Raw genomic sequence first — 8,113 nt, 5'->3', positions numbered from 1 at the left:
TGGCAACAATTAGTTTCAGAGTGTTGCCTTCATCCTAAACTGGAGCAGCAAGGATGAAGGGCCATAATCTTGTTTACTGGAAACTAGAGTGAGTGTACTTTAGCATTGTTCTCTGCACAGCTTCATTTAACTGCTCTGCTGGGGTCGTCCCACACTTCAGGGTGCATCCCTCCCCCACCCCTCAAGGCTCTTCCTCACCCACTTCCTTCAGTGTGTTGTCAGAAACCTCTGCCAGCTCAAGGAAAAGACAGGTAACATACCATTTCAGTTGTAGGAAGATGGCAAATTTTATTTACATGTATTTAAAAGAGAGAGCCCTCTGATAAGAGGAAGTGTTTTAAAGTAAGTTAATTTGTTCAAATCGTCACAGAGAAAATAATAATAATAAAAAAAAACTCCCCTGAAATGCTCACGACAATGAAATAGAAAGGTGGCTGTTCTAGAGGGCTCTTTTGCAGTACTGGAGAAAAGCAAATTATGAAATGAACAAAGTATTTACATTTGAAAATAAACTGCATCTCACACTGGGAAATTAGGTTACAGACAATTTTGCATTACATCGTGAACATGCCATTAGTTTTAATTTTCCACAACAAAGATTTTAGGGTAATTTGCTTTCATTAAAAAAGAATAGTTTCTTTTCTACAGCATTGTTATTCAATATTTCTCCTTACTGTCGAGAAGGCTATGCCAATAGTGGACTTAAACTCAGGTCCTGGGCTCAGTCTCTTAGCTTTTTCCTGCTCAAGGCTGATGGATGCTCTACCACTTGTGCCACAGCTCCACTTCTGGCTTTTTTGCTGGCTAATTGGAAATAAGAGTATCAAGGAGTTTCTTGCCTGCCTGGCTTGAAACCATGCTTTTCATGTGTGTAGCTATTATTATAGATGGGGGCCATCAGAACCTCAGGGGATAGGAGAGGAGCAGGGAGAAAGGGTCATTTATTTTCCTTCATTTATAAGAGAAATAATCTTAACTTCTCCCAAGGATATACATATCATAGCAATAGTTTATTGCACATGGCATGACCTGACACGTTGGCTTAGCATAAGCCATGCATATACTGGCCATAGCACAATATTAAAAGCATCATAGTCCCATTCTAGTGGACAACCTGCTTTGGACATGTCTTAGTGTTTTACAGTGCTATGTACTCAGTGTGTTTCTCTACTGTAAAATATAATTCTCAACAGAGGAAGAACAATAATCCATTACACATTAACCAGAAAAGGTCATTTCTTGTAACAAATGCAAGTTGCATTGATCTGATAATATTCGTCAAGAGAAATTTGTCTCATTATTGAATGAAGCTCTTGAAGGAAACTGCTGTCTGGAGAAATATCTGTGGTGAGGTGTGCAAACCATCCATGTGTTTAGGATGATTCAGATGTTTATCTTCATTTTTTGATACAATTTATTGACTTTTCAGGCAATCAGCCCCCAAAGCTGCATTCTTCGTTAATTTATCATGGTACATACGCTGGAGCAATGATTAATCAATCATCTAATGTTAGCTTCAAGATAAGACAAATATTAAAAGAAGATGAATGACGTATTCACATATTGCAAAATTGTCTATAAACTGGTTTCCCAGAATGAGCTGTGGTTTATTTTCAAACTTCAATAACTTTTCTATGTAACCTTATCTTCTGGGTACTTCCTGTAAACTACATATATTATGCAATTGAGCTCATAAATATAGGTAGAAGTTAACCTGAAGCATTAACCATACACATGCAGTTAAAGCTTTATCACTGTTTCTGCCATAAACCTCTCCCTTGTCTTTAAGAGACTAACCAAGTCACCATAAAAATGCATTATTGCCTATATCTGTATCTGTACATGAGTTCCTAAGAAGTGACTTGTCTTCTGAAACATGAAGACATTGGCATCAAGTCCCAGAAGAGTGTTACATGCATGTTCCTGCATGTCAGGTGGCCGTTGTGTTTATATACTAAGTGGTACAGGGTCAAGGTGTGGAGTAATTAATCCTTCCTATTTCCTGAATTCTGAAAAATGTACACAGTCTCACTCCAATGCTGACATATTATTGGAGGCCTACCCTTATTTTAAGCACTTACTTCACTAAACAACCTGGGAAATACATAAAATAGGATACCAGTGGGAGAATAATACTTATCCTTAATCAAATGGTTAAAATGTACAAAATAGATATTTTTCTATGACATAACAAATCAAAAATAATTGGAAAAATTTGAACGTTACTGCATCTCCAAATTTGTCTTTTAAGACACTATACAATGATTTTCTACTGATTTTTTTTCTTTTTTTGATTGTGGGACTTGAACTCTGAGCCTGGGTGTTATCCCTGAGCTCTTCAACTCAAGGCTACCAGCCTGCCCCTTGAGCCACAGTGCTACTTCCAGTTTTCTCGTGGTTAATTGGAGATAAGAGTCTCTAAGTCTTTAGTGCCTGTGCTAGCTTGAACTGCAATCCTCAGATCTCAGCCTCCTGAGTAGCTAGGATTACAGGCATGAGCCACCGTATCCAGCTTTTATTTTTAGGAGTTATTATCAATAGTATTAAAAATGTTAAGCCCGGTGCTAGTGACTCACACCTGTAATCTTAGCTACTCAGGAGAATGAGATCTGAGGGCACTTGTTCATAGCAGAAAAGTCCATGAGATGTTATCAATTTACCAACAAAAAGAAGTAGAGTTGTAGTTCAAGTAGTAAAGTAGTAGAGCATTAGCCTTGAGCAAATAAGGTAATCAAGAATATGATGCCCTGAGTTCAAGATCCAATGCTATTCACACACACACACACACACACACGCACGCACGCACGCACGCACGCAGGCATGCACGCACACGCACACACACACGCACATGCACATACACACATATACACACATAAAGACAGGAGGAGGGAAGAGAGAGAGAGAAAGACAGAAAGCACGAAAGAAAGGGAAGGAGGGAGAGGGAGAAAGGAAAGAAGGGAAGGAAGGAACGAAGAAAGGAAGGAAGGAAGGAAGGAAGGAAGGAAGGAAGGAAGGAAGGAAGGAAGGAAGGCAGGCAGGCAGGCAAGAGAAATTTACCTTGATCACTATGATTTTCATAAATGATCAACCTTCCAGAAATGACATTCTCACTTTCTGTGTTCTTTTTTTTTTGGTGTGGGGGGGCACTGTCTTTTGGCTTTGTCAAGGCAAGCACTCCACCACTTGAGCCACAGCACCACTTCCAGATTTTCTATGTATGTGGTACCAAGGAATCGATCCCGGGGCTTCATGCATGCTAGGCAAGCACTCTACCACTAACCAAACTCCCAGCCCCACTTTCTGTGTTCTTTTTATGAAAGCCTGGTTGTCATGTTGAAGAAGATTTCTTCCCTTGAGCGAGTGATGGTCCACCTTGAGGGTTTTCCTACTGTTTCTCACCTAATGAGTCAACTCTTTTTCTTTTCTATCCTCTTCAGTTCAAGTCAATTAGTAGGCATGATGCCAACGTTTATTGAATAGAAGGATTCTATACCTTCTGAACTTGAAAGAGAGCTATCAGATTGATTAATACTTCCGTTCTTTCAGATACATTTTTGGATTACAGTTTAGCTCTCCAGTAAAGATAGCAGGGAATGAGTGAAATAAGGCTATTTCATGGATGCGATTGCTAATGCACAGAATAATGATGCTAGCTAGGCACTGTGGCTCATGCCTATAATCCTAGCTACCCAGAAGGCTGAGATCTGAGGATCGTGCTTCAAAGCCAGCCCAGGCACTAACATAGGAGACTCTTATCTCCAGTTAATTACTAGAAAATGGGAAGTGGGGCTGTGGCTCTAGGGGCAGGGTTGTAGCCGTGAGCTGAAGAGCTAAGGGACAATGCCCAGGCCAAGGGGTAGGGCAGAAGTCTTGAGCTGAAGAGCTCAGGGATAGCACACAGGCCCACAGTTCAAGCCCCATGACCCACAAAAAATAAAAATAAAAAAAATAAAGAATGATGATGTTTACATTTTGGCTGGGGATGTATCTCAGTAGTCGGATACCTACTTAGGATGTGTAAGTTCCTGGGGTTTGATTGCCAGCACCAAAAGGAACAGGAAAGGCCAAGCTGGACACCAATGGCTCATGCCTGTAAATCCTAGCTACTTAGTTGAAACCTTGAGGATCATGGTTGAAATCCATCCAAAAAAGGAGGGGAGGGGAGAGGAGGGGAGGGCAGGGGAGAGAGAGAGAGAGAGAGAGAGAGAGAGAGAGAGAGAGAGAGAGAGAGAGAGAGAGAGAGAGAGAGAGAGAGAGAGAGAGAGAGAGAGAGAGAGAGAGAGAGAGAGAGAGAGAGAGAGAGAGAGAGAGAGGGAGAGAGAGAGAGAGAGGGAGGGACGGAGAGAGAGAGAGAGAGAGATCTAAATTGTAGAAACACACCAAGGTTAGTACAGAGGCTCATTAGTTTGATTTTCATTCCTCTCAATGACAAAAACCATGAAATGTATTGGGGAGGTGAAACTGTATCCTTTCCATCTTTGTGAAGGGCTGTGTTACAGTGTGGACCTTGAATGTCTCCCAAAGGCCCGTGTTCCTAGCTCAGGACACTATGAGGAGGTAGAATGCAGTAAATTCATTGGGATTATCCTTGAAGGGGACTCTGGGGACTGGTCCTCTTTTCTGTCTGTTTTTTACTTCCATATTGCCAGGATGTGGGCAGTCTTCCTCAGCTGTATATTCCCACCATGATATCCTTTGCCACTCACAGGTCCACAGGAAAAAGACCAAGCAGCCATGCACCAAAACCTCCAAAATTCTGACCCAAAGTAAATCTTTCCACATTTGTTTGCATGTGTGTTTGTGTGTTTAGGTAGGGTCTCGGTGGTGGCTCACACTTGTAATCCTAGCTACTCAGGAGGCTGAGATCTAAGGATCAAGGTTCAAAGCCAGATGGGGCATATAGGACCTGATTATCTCCTTTTTACCTCTAGAAAATGGGAAGTGAGGCTTGGCTCAAGAGTAGGATAGGTAGCTCTTCAGCTCAGGGACAGTGCCCAAGCACAGTTCAAGCCCCATGACCCACAGAGAGAGAGAAAGAGAGAGAGAGAGAGAGAGAGAGAGAGAGAGAGAGAGAGAGAGAGAGAGAGAGAGAGAGAGAGAGAGAGAAACTGACTGAGGTGCTTAGATGATTTAAAAGAAATACCGATAAATATGTATTTCATGTGTCAATTGAGTCATGATGGAGAGGATGGGGCCTCAGAAAGGAGTTCTCTATTATTTTTTTAAATGTCAAATATCTAGGCTACTACCACCACTCGAATTTTTAAATTTCTACTAACCAAGTTTAGAAATTAACTTTTGAGAACCTTTGGATGCTGAGAAAGAAAATAAGACTCCAAAAAGAAGACTGTGTAGATAACTCATTAAAAACTGTATCATAGCCAGGCACTGGTGGCTCACACCTATAATCCTAGCTACTCAAGAGGCTGAGATCTGAGTATTACAGTTCATGTCAGCGCAGGCATGAAAGTCCATGAGACTCTTATCTCCAATTAGCCATCAGAAAACCAGAAATGGAGCTGGGGCTCAAAGTGTTAGAGCACTAGCCTTGAGCTGAAGAGCTTAGGGACAATGCCCAGGCCTGAGCTAAGTCCCCCAACAAAAAACCAAAAACAACAACAAAACACAACAACTCTATCAAACCAGATACCAGTGGCTAAAGTCCAAGCATCACCAGTCTGTACAGGAAAGCCTGTGATATTTCCATCTCTAGTTAATCCACAAAATAACAGTGTTGTTGTTGAGCCAACAGTGTTGGCTCAAATAATAGATTGCTAGCCTTGAGCAAAATATCTGACACAGTATGCCAAAGCCCTGAGTTCAAACCCCAGTACAGTACCAGCACAAAAATAACAAAACAAAAAAACAGTCCTATTTCATGCCATCTTTTCTGTATGAATATTTTTTATTTTAACATAAGCAATTCTTTTAAGATGCATGTAAACTTTACCTAGCTTTGGGAGTCTAGACATGTTGACAGAAGAACATAAAGTGGACAAAGAAGATGATGATAATCACTCAGAGTAAAAAGACCATTGATAGGAAGTCTTGCTGACCACTAAGGAAATTCAACATATGTATATTTAAACATTCCTAAATGAACCCTTGCTGAGTTCAAACTTTCCTTTATTGTCATTTTTTTTTTTTTGCCAGTCCTGGGCTTAAGCTTAGGGCCTGAGCACTATCCTTGGATTTTCCCAAGGCTAGAACTCTACCACTTGAGCCTCAGCACCACTTCCAGCTTTTTTTCTATGTATGTGGCACCAAGGAATCGAACCCAAGTCTTTGTGCATGCTAGGCAAGCACTCTACCACTAGACCAAACTCCCGGCCCCTTTATTGTTGTTTTATTCTGAAGTGAATCCTGAAAATCTAGCACCTTAAGAACATTTACATGTATTTGTAAGATGGGTATGAGCAAGTTATGGCTGTCCCTGTTGATTTCAAATGGAAAATTATTTGCCATAGCTGTAAAAAGGTAGTTATTACATGTTTATTAAAAATATTTATTGTAGCCAAGTGAGAAGGAGTGAAATTGTCCAAAAAGAAATGCATTATTGGGGCCGGGAGTTTGGCCTAGTGGTTAAAGTGCTTGCCTAGCATGCGCGAAGACCTGGGTTCGATTCCTTGGTACCACATACATACAAAAACGCTGGAAGTGGTGCTGAGGCTCAAGTGGTAGAGCTCTAGCCTTGAGAAAGTCCAAGGACAGTGCTGAGGCCCTGAGCTCAAGCCCAGGACTGGCAAAAAAAAAAAAAAAAAAAAGATATAAAAAAAAAAAAGAAATGCATTATTTACCTGACTTATGGAGCTGTAACCCCTTTGTACATCACCTTTACAATAATAATTTAAAAATATTTATTCCAGCCATATACAAACGGCTTATACCTGTAATCCTAGCTAATCAGCAGACTAAGATCTGAGGATCTTGGCTCAGAACTAGACCAGACAAGAAAGTCCTTGAGACTCTTATCTCTAATTAACCACAAAAAATGAGAAGTGGAACTATGGTCTTGAGCAAAATGCTCAAGAACAGTACTCCCAGGCCAAAGTTCAAGACCCAAGATTATCATAAAAAAAAAAAAAGTTTTTTTCCACCCCATGTCACTAAATATTCTGTTAAGCTATGATTTGGAGCAATGAAACAGGAACCTTGGTATTATGGATTGAATCCAGGACCTTGTTTATATGCTACTCAAGCACTCTAACCATTAATCGACATCTCCAGCCTATCCACCCACAGTATATATTATTGTAAAATATTACCCTTATATACATCTAAATTAGTTCCAACATATACTTCCATTTCCTAGAACAATGATCAAGTTCAAGGTCATTTATACAGTTTTCCCTCTTCATTCTTGCGAAATTGTCCCCTCTAAACATTGGACATGTTTATACAACCACTACAGTGCATGGAGTTCAAGTGTGATGAATTGGTCCTAGCACTATATTTTACACATTTCATGTATACATTTCCTTGGTGCATTCACTACCTGCCTACACTTCTCCCAGTCTAGCTTTGCTGCTTTTTTTTTTTTCTTCCCTCTCCCCTACTTCTCTAGTTCTGGGCCCAGGTCTGGACACTGAGAGAGCTCCTTTTGGTCAAAGCTAGCATGCTTTAGACACTTCCAGTTTTTTGTTTTGTTTTGTTTTTAGTAGTCCTGGAGCTTGAACTCAGGGCCTGGGCACTGTTCTTGGACACTTTTGCTCAAGGCTAGAGCTCTACCACTTGAGCCACAGCACCATTTCTGGCTTTTTCTTTGGGTGTGGTATCCAGTATCAAGCCCAGGGCTTCTTGCATGCAAGGTGGGCACTCTGCCACTAGGCTATGCTCCTGGCCCTTACATGCGCAGTTTTGTTTTTGTTTTTGTTTTTTTCCCCAGTCCTGGGCCTTGAACTGAAAGCCTGAGCACTGTCCTTGGGCTTTCATCAAGGCTAATGCTCTACCACTGGAGCCACAGCACCACATCAGGCTTTTCTATATATTTGATACTGAGGAATTGAATCAAGGTCTTTGTGCATGCTTGCCAAGTATTCTACCACTAGGCCAAACTCTCGGCCCCTTCCAGCTTTTTCATTGACTTGGAAACAAGAGTCTTGTGGATTTTCCT

Source organism: Megascapheus bottae, chromosome 11 (assembly GCF_031878675.1).
Source record: "Megascapheus bottae isolate mThoBot1 chromosome 11, mThoBot2.hap1, whole genome shotgun sequence".
Classification (NCBI taxonomy): domain Eukaryota; kingdom Metazoa; phylum Chordata; class Mammalia; order Rodentia; family Geomyidae; genus Megascapheus; species Megascapheus bottae.
Note: the sequence above shows the minus strand (reverse complement) of the source record.